Raw genomic sequence first — 17,477 nt, 5'->3', positions numbered from 1 at the left:
AACAGACAATTAATCGTCATAATCATCAAAGCCCTAAAACAGGCAATTAATCGCCATAAACGTCACAATTTATAAGACAATCAACTGTCACCCAAATTTCATAATCGTGACAGCCCTAGCCTGAATACCTCTGACGTCAGCCGGAAATGTGATGCTCTTTACCAGGTTTCTGCCGATACCGATTATAGGCCGATGCATTGGTGTATCCCTATTTGTAACCCTCAGTCATTTGTGACCCTCTAAAATTTCCCTCAAAGTTAAGGCTATATTTTTACAGAATGTTATTTATTAATTTTATATTAAATTATAATTAGATTTCATATCTTCAAACATATTTACAACATGTTTACATTTACAACAGTAAATCCTAAAAATTACACAATTTTACATTAAAGTAAATTCAGCATGCATAAAAATGACATAAAATACATACAGAAGCTCTATGCAAAAATGAATACTTGCCGTTTAAATGGTCTGTGTGTGGTGTATGCTAAATAATGTTTTACTTTCCAAGTGTGTTCTCATTGTCATTTCATTGTATAGAGGTGACAGATAATCTGTCTTTGTCTCTGGGCTTGCAAATGTATTCATAAGGTTCCATTTAAATATTTCCCCAGAGATAATGACATCAGCCACGCAGCTTTCCTCCCTTAAGACTGAATATTTAGTGTTCAGAGAGCATATGAGTGCATATACAGTACTTACTTTGAATGCCAGCATAAAATCGTGTTCTTTTGCCACCCCTTTAATGATTTGATTACCTCATCAAAAATCTGACCACTGGATGGAGAAATGGACTATTGGTTAAACCGGTGGTTTTTAAACTTGTTTGTGAGCCAAACCCTCTTGACCTAAATTGTTTACTTGAAGTACCCACTGAGATCTTAAGTAAATATTTCAATGATCTCATAGCACATTTGCATGTTTAACTTTAAAAACGTTCATTTTAACCCCCCGCCAACCTAAACAATTCACTTTTTAATGTGTTTCTAGCAGAAAATGAGTCACCAGAAACATCCTGTTATTATACAAATCCATCTATTTTTCATTGTGTAATCTCTTTTAAACCACTACCCAGTCTCACGAAATTTCGTGTCACGTTAATGTTTTATTATTTTTTGTGATATTGTCACAAGTTTTTTTGTGATCGCATCACGAATTTCTGTTTACGTGTCATTGTCACATATTGGTTACTCAACTGCTTTTTCCTATTTTCAAACCATTGTCGCTTCGATTTAGGGTTAGATTTGGTGTTTGCATTAGGATGTCACTTTAAAGGAACAGTATGTAGGATTGTGGCCAAAACTGGTATTGCAATCACAAAACGTGTGGCTAAAACTGGTACTGCAATCACACAGCTGGTGGCCAATATACCAAACGACAACATAAACATCAGTTGAGGGCTGCAACTCCACTCTTTAAATGACAATATCCTGGCCGGACTGCTGTTGTCAGTGATATAAGTATTTTAAATTAAAATGATTTCTTAATGTCTAGTGACATTTCAGGGCCATTTAATGATTAATTTATATAAATTTCTTACATACTGTTCCTTTAAGTATTGATTTATTAAAAAATTCAGTTTTTCTATATTTTCTGATTTTTAAACCATTGTCGTCTGGCGTAAGGGTTAGAGTTTGGTTTGGGTAAGAATGTCATTATATGTAAATTTAACCCTAAACCGAAGCGATAATGGTAAGAAAATTGAACAAAACAGTTAAGTAACCAATACGTGACAATGACACTAAACAGAAATTCATGATATGATCACGTGGAAATTACAAAAAAAGAATTACAAATTTACGTGACTTTTTGTGTGAGCATGTCAGTGAACACCCCTTCAAGTCTTTGTAAACGAAAGTTTAATGCATTTTAGGAAGGATTGTTTCAGTGCACCTATGCAGTCATTGTAGAGGTGGGAGGTGAAACAACAAACACCCGAAAATTCTCGGGGCAGCCGCACATGTCGAAATTTCAGTCAAAACCGTTCTATTTCATCATAAACAATCTGAAAACAGGGCTTTAAGTGTAAAATACCGAACTTGTTCTTTAAAGTTGTATTTTCCATAGTTATTACCTGTTATTGGACCTGTATTTCCCGACGGTTAAACTATCAATAAACAACCATCAAACCATAAGACAGCTTTCTGCCAAAGTCATAAGTTTGAGAAGGTTTGTGTTAGCGGAGTAATTTATGAATGCAATTCTGTATTGTACCACATGTGTCAGTAAATCACTCACACCAGATTTAAAGTATCACTTCACTGCGAAATTACAGCACAAAAGACTTGCCATAAAGTTAACAACCTTTCGACTCAATCTACACAGGCAACATCGAGTACTTAATGAGTTCGAACGGATCTCATAAATTCCCAATTATAAACCTTTTCAAGGGGCGATAAGCTGCACTGTGCTCGGCTGTAAGGCATTTTTCCAATGCACAGAGAACCAGCATTGTGTGCTTGCCTTGCAGTAAACACTGTGGTGAAAAATGACTGACAGGGAGTTTTGGTTAAACCCATTTTCATGTGATTTTTAACTACTTTTTTGCTTTCAAGATCCTCTGTTCTCATGACTCTGCTGTGGTGAAAATAAATATTTCTTCCCCTGCACCAATCAGCATCTCTCTTTAAACAGTCACGTTTGCCGCACATGATTTGTGTGGCTCACCCCAACCTCTTATGTCGAGACATTCACGTTTCTGTGGGTACCAAAAACCTTACCAGGAACATGCTGAAAACATCCCATTTGCACTTGCGTGAGTTCAGTTGTTTAGTGTGCACACAGGCATGCATGCCATCCAAGCAAATGATTTATCAGCTGTTATTCTTCTCACTCGGAGATTAGGGTCCCCTCCTCCATTTTAGTTCATAGATAAGGCTGCCACACACAAGGCTCCAGCAGTAAATCATTACGGCCTGGTGGCGGATGGTGGTCTCACTGATGTTAAGAGATGAATCACTTCAAAAAGCAACACTCGGAGGGATCAATACAGTAGCATTGATCATTCTTAATGTTTGATTACATCAGTGTCAAAGTTGTTTTCATGACTGAAGCGTTAGAAAATGACTTCAAACACGTGTCTGAATTCCAAGCTACTTTCTTTAAGACAACAGTACACTTTACACATGCAGAATGAGATTATGATAATGATCAAATATTCTGTACGTATTATGTTTATCAAATACTTTAGCTTCAAATCTGTTTAATCCTGGCCTCAAGCCATTCAGAAATATTGCTTGGTTGGCAGAATCTGTTAAAGGAAAACACCACCATAATATTTAACTATGTTCTTACCTCAACTTAGACAAATTAATACATACCTATCTTTTTTCAATGCGTGCACTTTTAATCTTTGTACAGCGCCTTGTGAATGTGTTAGCATTTAGCCTAGCCCCATTCATTCCTATGGCTCCAAACAGGGATGAATTTAGAACCCACCAAACACTTCAATGTTTTCCCTATTTAAAGACTGTGCATGAGTAGCTACACGAGTAAGTATGGTGGCACAAAATAAAACTTTTGTTTGGAGCCATAGGAATGAATGGGGTTAGCTAAATGCTAACACTTTTAAAAAGCGCTGTACCAAGATCAAAAATGTATGCATTGAAAAAACATAGTTATGTATTAATTCATCTAAGTTGGGGTAAGAACATAGTAAAACATTGAAAAACAGTGGTGTTTTCCTTTAAATGCCACAATATTTTAGTAAAGTCCTCAAGTACAAAGGAGATGAATGTGAAACAACCGTGGGTCACATTCAAACTTGTTTCACTTTTGAGTACTTGGACTTGAATACAACCAGAAAGTGGCAGCCACATGCAACGCTGCACCCCCTAATGTGTTGTTTCGTTTCTTCATTATAACCTTTTAAATTTTGACTTTCATCATTTGCAATGTTTCTAGTGACATCTTTAGTGATTTTGCAACGGTTTACTGTCTTGTCCAAAGAACTGATTTTCTTTTTTTGTAGAAGTAGGAAGTTTTTGCCAAAACAGCCTATATGCACTTAGAGGGTTTTGCAGTAAAAGACAGTGACATTTGCTAAATACTGTACCAATGAAATGACTAAAGTGACATTGGCATTTCAATTACTGACCAATAACATTTTATTGCCATTAAATTACCGAACCTAAACATAAGAGCTTGATAAAAAATGCTCAGTTACAAGAAAACATGTCAGATGCACTTAGAGGGGTTTGTATCTGAAATCATTGAAATTGAATTTAAATGAATTAATTTCATTGTCTATGCAATTACTTTCCATCTTATAGACAAACATGGAAGAACACTGTGTTTTCCAGAATATTCCCAGGCTCATGAGCTGTTATCTGTTCTTGCCCATGTTATTGAATTGAAAGGGAGCCGCCTTAAATCTGTGTGACCCTGATAACCATGTTGATAAATTACTTTAATAACTGCAAGATTTTCTTTAAATAGTATGTTCAGGATCTGACCTAATAAAAAATGCCTGCCCTACTGAAAAATCCTGCTAAGACCAGCATAAGCTAGTAGCTGGTTTTTGCTGGTTTAAGGTGGCAGTAGCTGGTCTTAGCTTGATTTTTCAGGAGAGTGGTTATTACAATTTGCACACTAACGCCCATGATGCAGTCTTGCTACAACTTTAACAATGCAATGTGCAGTATTGACATTATGAATTGTACATGCATTCTGAAATCAAGCTTGTGTATTTCAATATAAGATTTCTCTATCTCCACCATCAGCAGGCCCTGTAATCATATCTTTGCTGTTTTTAGGATGGATAACATCTACTCCTCAATCTATGCAGTTGCTTTCATCCACTAATTACAGACTTACCCCTCATTCTGGATCTTGAGCCTGCCAGACCCCAAACCCAAGCAGCCGCATCTTCCACCCAAATCAAGTAGATGTTGTGGGCAAGCAGAGATGCTTGGGGGCCTAGTTTAATGCAGCCCACTACATCTCAGCTATGCTGTCTGGAATCTACTCTAGAAATGGGGTTCAACCACCAGCTCCATCATTTTATAAACTGCATCTAAAACAATGTGCCTCGTTCATAAAACCTTCATATGAGTAAATTCAGAGTAATTTCCGCATAAAACGGATCTTCCTGAAACCTTTTCTCTGGATTCACAAATACTTCGTAAACATTAGATTTGATAATGAAATGTGTGTATGTTAGTGAATTGCAATCATTCGTAAACGCATGCACACTCAATTAGCATAATCCCTGTGAATGCACTACATATAAGCAAATTACATATCTAGAAATGCTAGGAAGGTTGCCCCTCATTTTTTCCCAAAGTTAAGAGTAAAAATCGAGAGGCAACCTTACGATTTCTTAAATTAAGCCAATACGAAAGTGACTTAAATTCCTTGACAGGCCGCTATGGCTGGCTCCAAAAGGGAATAAATTCCCATAGACCTCCATGTCAAAATGCTCAACTTTACAGTAGAAAAAAATATGTTTACAGCCTGGAACAAAAAGTGTTTTTGGTCTATATAGCTAATTTTGCCCTTCATGACTACTGGGAGGGGTCCTCCGTTTAAATTATGTTAAGCCTTAAATTTCTGTATAATTAAGGGCGTGGCCACTTGAGTGACGGGTGAACTGACACTGCTGGCAATACCGTCGAGCTAGGCAGGGGTGATTTCTGTAACCAGTCAACTTAACCCACGTCCCGCCTCTTTACCTATTTTCGGTTATCCGCGAGTGGTGTACGGTGACGCGATGCCAACATGGCAACGCAAGCCCCACCAACTATTGGCTTCAAAAAAGCTCTTCACAAACTTATGGGTGACGTCACAGACACTACGTTCATATTTTTTACAGTCTATGGTAAACATTTTAAAAAGACAGGGCAAAAGAACTTATAGAATATTCATAGTGCATCAAAATGCATCAGTTTGTCTAAAAAATACAGAACGTTTGAAGGTTTTGCGCACCATTTTCACGTGGTAGGGAGCTGGTGTAAAAAAAGGTTATACCAACTAACATTTTGAAAATACAAACCATTTCATAAATCCAAAAATGTACGTCAGAATGACTTTACGAACCATCTAATCATTCTGCGTGTGTTTCATAAATGAGGCCCATTGTTTCCATGGATCTGAATTGGCTTTGCATCTACTGCAAGAGGAGCTATAAAACTGCAGTGTCCGAAACTTGACATTTTTTGCTTACATAGTTACCTAGAAATAATTTATTAATTATAAAAAAGTTAATAATAAAAAATTGAACAGTAACAAAAGTAAAATATTTGCATGTTTGTTGTAAAATATTTGCATGTTTTCACTAAAGGTCACTTAGGGATGATGTTTTGGTTCCATGAAAGTCTTTCCTTCAACAAACAAACATGCTTCCTTTTCTTACTAACTGGGCAGCAAGGTAGATACTGAAGATCTCATGTCCTATCTCTCTTAGGAAGTAGATACCGTATCTTCATACCCTCATCATGACAAAACGGTTCAGGTCTTGTGCAAATACTGTTTGAAAGTAAAAGTCAGAAGATGCAGGAATCCTTTTTAGCAGCAGAAGGTGGAGAGACCCTGCTTCCTGTTTTCCCATCAGCGACATTCCAAGCAGCATTCCAGGCCTCCAAAGTGCTTACTTTTTGAAAAAGCACTCTCCTGCCCGCAGCAGGGATCATAGAGGGGTGACAGCGTGTATGTAGAAGAGTGAAAAATAGGACAGGAAGAGGGCGAGAAAACAGTAAACCAGTAAGGGGAGAGTTTGGGGCTTAACAAACAAAACCACACACACACTCTTTCTCCTTGTGTATATTTCACGCAAGGAATCTTCTGACTTCTGGCCTCTGTGCTTGAGTTCACTGAAGACAATGGTTTGGATCTGGGAAGGCAGGGAAAATCTTTGTGATACCGCTGTGTGTGACAATTCATTTCCTTTTCCTCTTTCCCCATAAACTCTCCCACAATTCATCTGCATCTGACATATGACATGGTACTGCCACCTCTCCCTTTAACATATTACTATGTTCTGCCACTTTTCAAATTAGTGCTTTTGTTTCGTTGTGGTTATGTATAAAATTGTTGGTCAGGGGGGATGTAGTTATGGGGAGATGGGGGAGGAAACCCTTCAATAATCTAGCAATCATAAGCCTCCAATATTTATGATTAATGAAAACATGTGCAGTTGACTTGAACCTTCCAAATCTACGCCCTTGTTTTGACTTCCTGTATTTAGCAAGTGATTTTTAGCTTTTCATGTGGTTGCTAGTTTTATTTGTGAGTAACCGCTGGTTTATATTGTTAATTAGCCGTAAACCAGAAGCATTGTGTGAACAAGGATGCAGGGCTTTTGAAGTGGGTAGAAAAGGGAAAGTCAAAAGAAGATTTACATAAAATCATCCTACTGTAATATAAATAACATTCTGAAAATATAACTTTGATATCTTTAATATTGATTGGGTGAATTAATGTCAGAGATTTAAAGGGGAGATATCATGAAAATCTGACGTTTTCCATGTTTAAGTGCTATAATTGGGTCACCAGTGCTTCTGTCAACCTAGAAAATGTAAAAGGACAACCCAGTAACTTCGTTTTGGTAAGCCATTTTCTGCAAGCATGTGAAAAAATAAGTCAATGAAAATTGGCTCCCCTTGTGATGTCAGAAGGGGATAATCTGCACTATCCAGCGCCATTTAGTGCAGAGATCAGCTCATTTGCATTAAAAGGGCACACCCAAAACAGCAAATTTTTCATCAAACCTACATAAATTAACTATACGGTATTTTGAGCTAAAACTTCACATATGTACTCTGGGGACACCAAAGATTTATTTTGTATCTTAGAAACGTCTTGTGAAATGTCTCTTTAAATTAATGAGTAAAATCAAATTTGGATTCTCCAAATCTCAATAGATCCTGAGACTTTACCCTGCATTTCACAGACAAGGTCACATTTCACAATTCATACAGCGGGGAAAATAAGTATTTGACACATCAGCATTTTTATCAGTAAGGGGATTTCTAAGTGGGCTACAAAGTTTCCACCAGATGTAGCCATCAAGCCAAATATTGAATTCATACAAAGAAATCAGAACATTTAAAGGCGCTCTAAGCGAATCTGTGTGACGTCACTTTTTGTTGATGTTTGAACTGTTTTCAAACAAATGGAGCGTAGCTAACTCCTCCCCCTCCCTTCCGTGCTTTCATGAACGCGCCTAACCCCCACCCCCAAATCCTTCTTGTCGTTTATTGGCTGGAATACTTTGTTATCGTTTCTGATGGTAGGTTTGGCCACTTTGTTGTTATTGCAGTTTGTGGAGCCTAGGCTGTCTACAGAGATCGCATTTTTTTACAGTTTGATCAGCGGACAGGCAGCAAGCAGATAGTGAGGAGATGTTTGCTGTACGTAACAAAAAATGTTTTATGGTTTAAAACGTGTGAATTCGCTTAGAGCACCTTTAAGTGTACAAGTTGAGTCATAATAAATAAAATGAAATGACACAGGGAATAAGTATTAAACACATGAAGAGAACAAGGTGCAAAATGCATGGAAAGCCAGGAGATCACCTTTAAAATCTGTCAGTATTGAGAGAGAAACCCTGCCCCTATCAGTACTAATTGATATCAGCTGCGTTAGTCCTAATGATGGAGTATAAAGGCTTCTCATTACCCGTTGTAGCTGTCAATCCACACCACCCACTGTGAATGTGTTCTCCTGTAAATGTCCTTTGAACACTGATGCAATTCTTGAATAAAGACTTGAATAAAAATGTGTGGACTAACTGCAAAGGACTCATTTCTGATCAGATCAGATTTTGTCTGTAAGCATGTGTATGTGCATACACTGCACATTCATACACAAGCCCAAGCATGTTCATAACTGAAGTCATGTGAGTGATTAAATCAACAAATATGTCTTTTACTCAGTTCCATGTGTCGCTAGATGTAGGAAATGTCGTGTAACAGCTGGCAAATAGACAGAGTGGTCGCTCGGTCCCTTCTGAAAGGATTAAGACCACAGGAAATGCTTAGACACATTTAGCCCCGAAGCCATGGACTGACTCTACGCACTGACTCAGTGTAATTCACTCCAAACGGACTTCCCATAAGCTATTGAGGATTTCATCCAGGCCTTTGAAAGCTGTTGGGGTACCTTTCAGAAGTGATTTATGTTGGGTGACCAAGCAGAGAGTTTTGCTGCAAACGTTCTCGCTTGCCAATGGTGACTCACGTCCTGTTTTCATAAACATTATACATTGAGTTATTGTATCTTTGGAGCATGTTTAAACATGAAGGATTTAAAAGTGAGTGCTTGCCATGTGCATGACTTCGGTGCTTTATACTTGGTCGGTTTGTATATTGTACCGTGTGAACTGTATTTTAGTGCATTTTAGTTTGAGGCGTAAATATTCTCAGGGATCCGCCCTGTTAAAAGGTCATGCGTTGCTTGTCACCTTGAGTTTAGGCGGTATCTTGTTTGCTGGTATGTTAATGTCTTTAGGCTTTTAACTAGTTTAACTTGTTTCATCAGACGAATAATTCTTTTTAGTGTGTTTGTCCACCACTTACTGTAGACCAGCACTGAAGAAGCACCAGTCATCATTCTTTGTGGTTTAAACTAGTCTTTTCAGAATGGCTCTAATGTTGGCCATTGTGTGCTCCAAAACCACAAAAACGTTATCTAGAGACTTTCTAACAAATAATCTTATAAATCTCTATTTTATGATCTACTATGGTGTAAACACAGCTAGATTTGTCTGTAGTGTATTTAAAAGCTTGCTCAGACCCTCTTTCGATTGATTTTATTCTTTTCAAGCGCATTTGTGTACTAGTCTGCACATCCCTGCAAGCTCAAGGACAATGGCCTGATGTGCGAGGTATGACTTATGAGATTTGCTTGAAGCATTTTGCTGTGAGTCATTGGACATAGAGAGGTGTGGTGTTTAAAATCCTCTCAGAGGCCCAAAGAGGGAATGAATTCACTTCCAGTATTTTGACTTAATTTATTCCTTTTATGTTTTACAACATGTTGCCTTTTGTTATTTATTTAAATTGTACTTAATTTCTAACACAAAGTTGATTTCAAGTTTAAATCAATGCACATCTAACACAAGGAATGTTAAATGCTTTAGACCTCAGATAAACTATATAAAGAAAGATTTCAATAACACAAAGCCCTGTATCTTGCAAACTTGCACCCTTATGCAAGAAACCCTTTTATAGCATACAGTGCTGATCTGATTAAAATCAAGTTACACATATTGAAAGTTCTGTGGTGAGTTTAGCGGCTTACTCACTTCATCACATCAGCTTTCCTAGCCTCATTTAAATATCTTAAAGGGGTCATGACTTGTTTTTTTGTGTTATGTTCCCTGAAGTGTACTTATAATATTACTAAAGTTTTTTGCCAAAAAAACATATGCATTTAAGTAATATCAACGCTATCTTACAAGAATTCGCACATATTTTACGAGTTGGCTAATTCGTATCAATTTGTACCACCACATACATAAGTTGTGTTCAATAACACTAAATGTATCTTGCAACCTTGCACGCTTATGCAAGAAATCCTTTATAGCATACAAAACAGTGCTGATCTGATTAAAATCAAGTTACACATATTGAAAGTCATGTGGTCAGCTTTGCTCGCCTCATTTAAATATCTTAAAGGGGTCATGACGTGTTTTTTGTTATGTTCCCTGAAGTGAAGTTATAATATTACCAGTGGGGGCTTGTAACTGCTTATCAAAAGGGGTGCAAATTCAAAATATGTGTTTGTTGTGTCATGTGAACCATGTGCATCACGTGTTTTGTCAAAATAGGGCCTGCTGCAAACGCGTCAAAATCGTTTATGATAAAAGAGATGCTCACGTTCACAAAATAAAAGCAAGACACTCCCTTAACAGTAAACTCTGATTACGCATGAGATTGTGCGAGTATCTGGCAAACCCGAGCGTCTCTTTTATCATAAACCCTGCAGCAGGCACTTATTTTGACAAGACACGTGATGCACATAGGATCACTCAATGCGCAGAACACATATTTTGAAATTACGAACCACACACATGACGGGCTACATACATGTTGTGACGGACTTCACATCAAGCGCCCTCAAAAAAAGAAGTCACCGGCCACCACTGAATATCGCTAACGTTTTTTGCCGGAAAACATAAAATTTAAGTAATATCAATGCTTTCTCACGAGAATTCGTACATATTTTACGAGTTGGCTAATTCGTATCAATTCATACAGCCACATTCGTAAGTTTTGGTACTATTTGCTTTGACCCCTGTGACGTTGGGGTTAAGTGCGGGGTTAGGGGTTCAGTTTCGTTGTGTTTTTTTCATGAGAATCGTACGATTAACTTCGTATGAATTGATACGAATTAGCCAACTCGTAAAATATGTACGATTTCTCGTAAGATCAGGCTGGTAATATATGACCATTTCCCCCTTTTTTATCCTCTCATTGAAAAATTGTGATTTGTGTGCTTTCCCTTTATGAGCATTCGGCCTGGCTCGGTGTCCCGCCCACTTCTATGTTGACAGGCTGCATGCTATTGCTAAAACTGCAGTTTCACTACAGAAACAGCTTCTGAAAGTGTCTTTTTAAGCACATTGTGTGTTTATTCATGTCACAGACACTCAAACAATGTCACCAGCACACTTATCCAGCCATTTATATCTTTTTTTTCCTGGAGAATGATTACATAAATTATTTTGTCATTGAAAAGGAGTAAATTTTAAGCTATGAAATTAGCAGGATATATTAATGATACTAAGACATGTTACATGTCAAAAGATCAAGATACATTTGACTTCAAATGTCAAATTGCCATTCTGTCAACTTTATGCATAAGACCTACTATTGCATCCACAATATGGCATTTTCTTTAGTTTCCACAGAAAAATTGGTTCAGGTGACAGGGGAGTGGAGATACATAACATGTCTGTCATAGCACGCATGCCAGCAGAAACCCAACTCCTCTCAGCTTTTGTGTGCTCAGAATGAAGCCGACAAGACATGTGACACGCTTAAGTGCTTGGATATAAAAGATGAATCTACCACAGTAAAGTTTTGATTGTGTTTATGGCTTCGGGCATGCGGTGGAGTTGACTGTGTCAGAGCAGATGTTTCACCTGTTTTTGAGGAGGGCATTTAACCACACACCTGTCAACTGTGAAACGTTAGATTATTGCCATAGTGATGGATGATGCCAACAGGCCTGTGTGTAAAGCTCAAGGAAGTGTGGTGTATTTGTAAAAGTTTTGTGGATCTTGGAAGCTATCTGTACTTTCTGTTTAAAGTTCTTTAGGTGCACTTTTTTACCTCTAGTGTTTAGATGCAGAATTTTCCAAAATCTCCTAATGCAGGTATTTTTGTCACCCATTAGGGAGTTTTAATTGCATGTAAGTGCACATTTGTTAAAATGTTGCCTCCATAAGATGAATTGCTTATTGTTTTCCTTGCTTTTGTAAGTCCCTTTTGATAAATAGGACGATCATTGGTTCTTGTGACAAAACACGCAGAGCCAGGATATTATTTAATAACCCTAAATGTGTTTGGCTGTTAAGTCATATACACCTGGGATGGCATTAAGGTGAGTAAATTATGGGCTGATTTTTTTTTTTTTTGGGGGGGGTGAAATATTACTTTTAACGCTTAGTTCACCCCAAAATGAAAATTCTGTCATAATTTACTCACTGTCATGTTGTTACTAACCTGTATACATTTCTGTGTTTTGAAGAACACAAAGGAAGATATTTTGAGAAATGTTTGTAACCAAACGGTTCGAGACCCCCATTCACTTCCATAGTATTTTTTTCTATTATGGAAGTGAATAGGGCCCATTAAATACATCTAAATATCTTCTTCAAAATGTCTTTGTGTATAAAGAAATTTATACAAGTTTGTAACCAGTGTTGGGAGAAATTACTTTTAAAAGTAATGCTTTGCAATATTAAGTTACTCCCCAAAAAAGTAACAAATTGCATTACTTAGTTACTTTCCATGGAAAGTAATACTTACGTTACTTTTAAGTTACTTTTAAGTTACTTTTTCTTCCTTGGCTGAGGATTCATCTCTTTCAGGCCCTGCGCGTGTTTTTTATGACTGAGAAGTTCTGTATTCAGAAATTGCGTATTTCCATCGCAAAAATGTCGAGCTCTGGCCCCCCCTTTCGTTTCTGACTTAAACTGTTCCAGCTCAGGCACGCACGTGTAATTCTACATTAATATGTTCAGTTTAAATCCAGCTCAGTTTCACGACATTTCGTTATATAGTCACATAATTTTTTTATCTTTTTTCGTGATCGTTCATGAATTTCCGTGTTTTTTTGTGATCATATAACGAATTCCTGTTTTTGTGTGATTATCACATATTGGTTACTCAACTGTTTTGTCCTATTTTCTTACCATTGTCGGTTTGGTTTAGGGTTAGATTTACATAAAATGACATCCCTACCCAAACCCAACTCTAACCTTAAAGGCAGGTGACATATAAAAAAGAAATCAGAAAAAATAGTATAAACCAATATATAAAATGCAAGCAAAAATCTAATCCTAAAACGAAGCGACAATGGTTTAAAAATTGGAAAAAGCAGATGAGTGATAATATGTGATAATCACATGAAAACAGGAATTCGTTGTACGGTCGCGAAGAAGCATGGAAATTCGTTATAATATCACGAAAAATAATCAAAAAAATATCACGAAACCTCGTGAGACTGGGTAGTTTAAATCAGTATACTATTTTTATAAAACTAATTAATTAAGCTGAAAAGTAACTCACATTACTTTTAAAAAATTGTTTACATTTGTAATGCGTTACTTTACTCGTTACTTCAGAAACGTAATATTATTACGTAATGCATGTTACTTGTAATGTGTTACCCCCAACACTATTTGTAACAACGTGAGAGTCAGAAGATGGTGACAGAGTTTTCATTTTTGGGTGAACTATCTCCCAAAAATGTTTTCTCCCTCTCTTCTGTTACTCTCTTGTGCATTATCTATGGGCTCTCATCTGCATTTTGTAAGCCACACTTAAGCAACATGTCCATAATCTTTCATCACTCTTCCAACAGGATGTTCTGAATTCTGACCTCCTGAGATATTCATGATAACTCACCATGGGCTTTTTTTGGAGGGGGAGGATCTGACTCGTTCACATCCATGAGGTTTATATTCCGATTAAAATTTACTTTTTATGGAATCTGACTGATTTCACGTAGTTTTCTTCTCATTTGTGATGAATGGCATACAAAGTGTCCAGCTGTGCAAATATTTGCTGACAGTTTGCTTATTTAATGAACAGCAAATAGTGCCTAGTCAATGATTGAATGGGTTAGTAGTTGTTGTAGCTGATCCATTTGCATGAAAATGTAAATACAGAAATGCTTCAGCTGCTTATGTCCTCTTATTTAACACTGTAGTGAGATGGGCGTGGGGATTTATATGTAGTGTGAACAAAGACTCGTGCATGAAGGTCTAACTTTAGATGTGCAAAGTAAGAGAGGTGACAACATTGACGGAGCAGATAAAGTTTCCTGGTATGCAGGCGCTTAGTACTGTTATATAAATGTATGGAAGCATTTCAACGTGATCATATGGACACAGTAATCAATCACCTGCAGATGTTGGCATGCTGCGAATGTTATGTTAATGTACAGTACCACCACTCCCAGCATTATGTATGCTAGCTTTATGGTTTCATTCCAAGTAGATCTCTCCAGTTCTCCTCTAGTCTCAGCCTTGTACGTCACGCCCATGTTTTTTGGCCAGTTTAAAGAACCAGACCTTTTGCAGTCAACGCTCTTCACAGATTTCTATGTATCTGCTGGGGTAGGCTGTGAGCGTGTTCAAGCCTGTCTCTCTTCCCTGTCCAACAAACATGCCTCAGGTTTGCTTAACCAAAATAGAAAAGAAGACATCGCATTGTTCCATCTTTTATTAGCTGTCTCAATCATAAATAAAAACTTAAAGAGATAATTGTAGCAATTAGAGTTAGAGACAGCCTACTGTATGTATGTTTGAAATACATTCAGAGACAGCTGTGTTCTAACTTGGTAGGGTTTAAACTTGATGCCTGACAAGGCTAATGATCGCTTAGGTTATTCATCTACTGTATAAGCAGTGCTGTGGTATAATGATTACAGGGAAGCAACTGTTATGTAGAACAGAAGGCACAGAGGGCAAAACACTGATTTTTTTCTGTATTAGTGAGGACAACTTAGATTTCCTTTAATAGACTGAAGACATTGTCTGTTTTAGATTTAAAGTAGAACACGCTTTGGCTGATGACTGAGCATTTTTTGCGGGTGAAGAGAGGGAGGATGGTTTTTAAAATTTGGTAAACAAGTAAAGCTGAACCTGTAAAACAAAATGCAAGTAATGGTTATGTTGGGAACTGTACTGGTTTTAAAGGGACATTCCACTTTTTTTTGAAAATATGCTCCTTTTCCAGCTCCCCTAGAGTTAAACATTTGATTTTTACCGTTTTGGAATCCATTCAGCTGATCTCCGGGTCTGGCGCTACCACTTTTAGCATAGCTTAGCACAATCTATTGAATCTGATTAGACCATTAGCATCACGCTAAAAAATAACCAAAGAGTTCGCTATTTTTCCTATTTAAAACTCTTCTGTAGTTACATCGTGTACTAAGACCGACATAAAATTTAAAGTTCCTATTTTCTTAAAAGTTGCGATATGGTTAAGACTATACTCTCCTTCTGGCGTAATAATCAAGGACTTTGCTTGATGTAACATGGCTGCAGCAGGCGTAGTGATATTACGCACTGCCCGAAAATAGTCCCCTGCCATTGAAAGTAACCAAGTGGACTATTTTCAGGCAGTGCATAATATCACTAAAATCGCAGCTTTTAATTTTCTGTCGGTCTTAGTACACAATGTAACTAAAGAAGAGTCAAGTTTTAAATAGGAAAAATATCAAAACTCTTTGGTTGTTTTTAGCGCAATGCTAATGGTCTAATCAGATTCAATGGATTGTGCTAAGCTATGCTAAAAGTGCTAGGGCCACACCCGGAGATCAGCTGAATGGATTCCAAACCGGTAAAAATCAAATGTTTAACTCTAGGGGAGCTGGAAAATTAGCGCATTTTCCAAAAAAGTGGAATGTCACTTTAACGGAAACCGTAATTGTCTCTGTTGGTCTTTACTGGTAATGTGTTGGGATGTTGTCTGGTAGATAAACACCAATAACTCCTACTGGTATAAGGCCTGAAACACACTACATAAAGGAAGTGTATGTTTTAATAGTAAACAGCTAAAGGTAATTATGGTACTTGTAATTGAAATCCTTGGAATTTGTTTGAATTTCAGTTTTGTTGTCTCAAAATGGTACAGACTCTGTTTGGTTACACACCATAAACATCTCCTACTGACTTTTTTGCTCCTAAATGTTTCTATTATGACATTAGGTCCCCATTTTTAAGAGTGCCTTAAAATGCGCCACTGTGTTGATGTAATTTCCACTGAAACAGGAAGTTGGAGCAGGGCATAATAAGTGGCTCCTCCCCCTTTATAAAATAGCCAAAAGCATTAGTTTCTCTCACAGCCTGGAATCTGATGAGAAGCTCAAAGAATAGACTTGTTCGACTTCATATGTCACCGAAAGAACTGACAGGCAAATGACATCAAAGTATGGCCGAGTCGAAATTAAACTTGATTTCACGAATCTCTTCAAGAAATCTTCGATTTCGATTTCTCCACTTTGATGCCATCCGCCTGTCAGTTCTTTCGAACAAGTCTAATGTTGTCATACAATTTTCCTATGTATTGGCAGAAGTTAGAAAATGTAAGTTTTAAATGCTTATGCGAATTTTGTCAATATTTTGGGGCACACTAGTTCCTTAAAGGGATAGTTAATAATTATAATAATTAAAATTAAATGAATTAAAATTAAATAAAAATTCTGTCATAATTTACTCACTCTTATGTTGTTACAAACCTGTATACATTTCTTTGTTATGCTAAACGCAAAGTAAGATATTTTGAAAAATATTTGAAACCAAACCGATCATGAGCCCCATTCACTTCCAATGTGTCCTTGTTTCCTACGATGGAAGTCAATAGGGTTCAGGATCGGTTTTGGTTTTAAACATTTCTTAAAATATCTTACTTTGTGTTCAGCATAACAAAGAAATGTATATAGTTTTGTAACAACATGAGAGTGTGTAAATTGACACAATTTTCAATTTTGAGTAAACTATCCCTTTAAGTCTAACAGATTCCTTGCTGATAAAAACAATAAAACCATTACAGAAATGGTTAAAATATCTATAGGAACCATTAGCTTTTATCATTAAAATCACTACACTGTAGTGTGTTTTGGGCCATATTCCATTAGAACCAATACATATTCCATTAGAACCAATACAGAGAACCAATACATACCACTAGAGAAGAACAAAAACCAATACACTGCAGTGTGTTTTGGGCCATATTCCATTAGAACCAATAAAATTCAATGGTTTTATTGTTTTTTCAGCAGGGTTAACTTTATTGTGA

The sequence above is a fragment of the Misgurnus anguillicaudatus genome, chromosome 10 (genome assembly GCF_027580225.2).
Source record: "Misgurnus anguillicaudatus chromosome 10, ASM2758022v2, whole genome shotgun sequence".
NCBI lineage: Eukaryota > Metazoa > Chordata > Actinopteri > Cypriniformes > Cobitidae > Misgurnus > Misgurnus anguillicaudatus.
The sequence above is the reverse complement of the archived record's forward strand: the minus strand, read 5'-3'. Positions refer to the sequence as shown.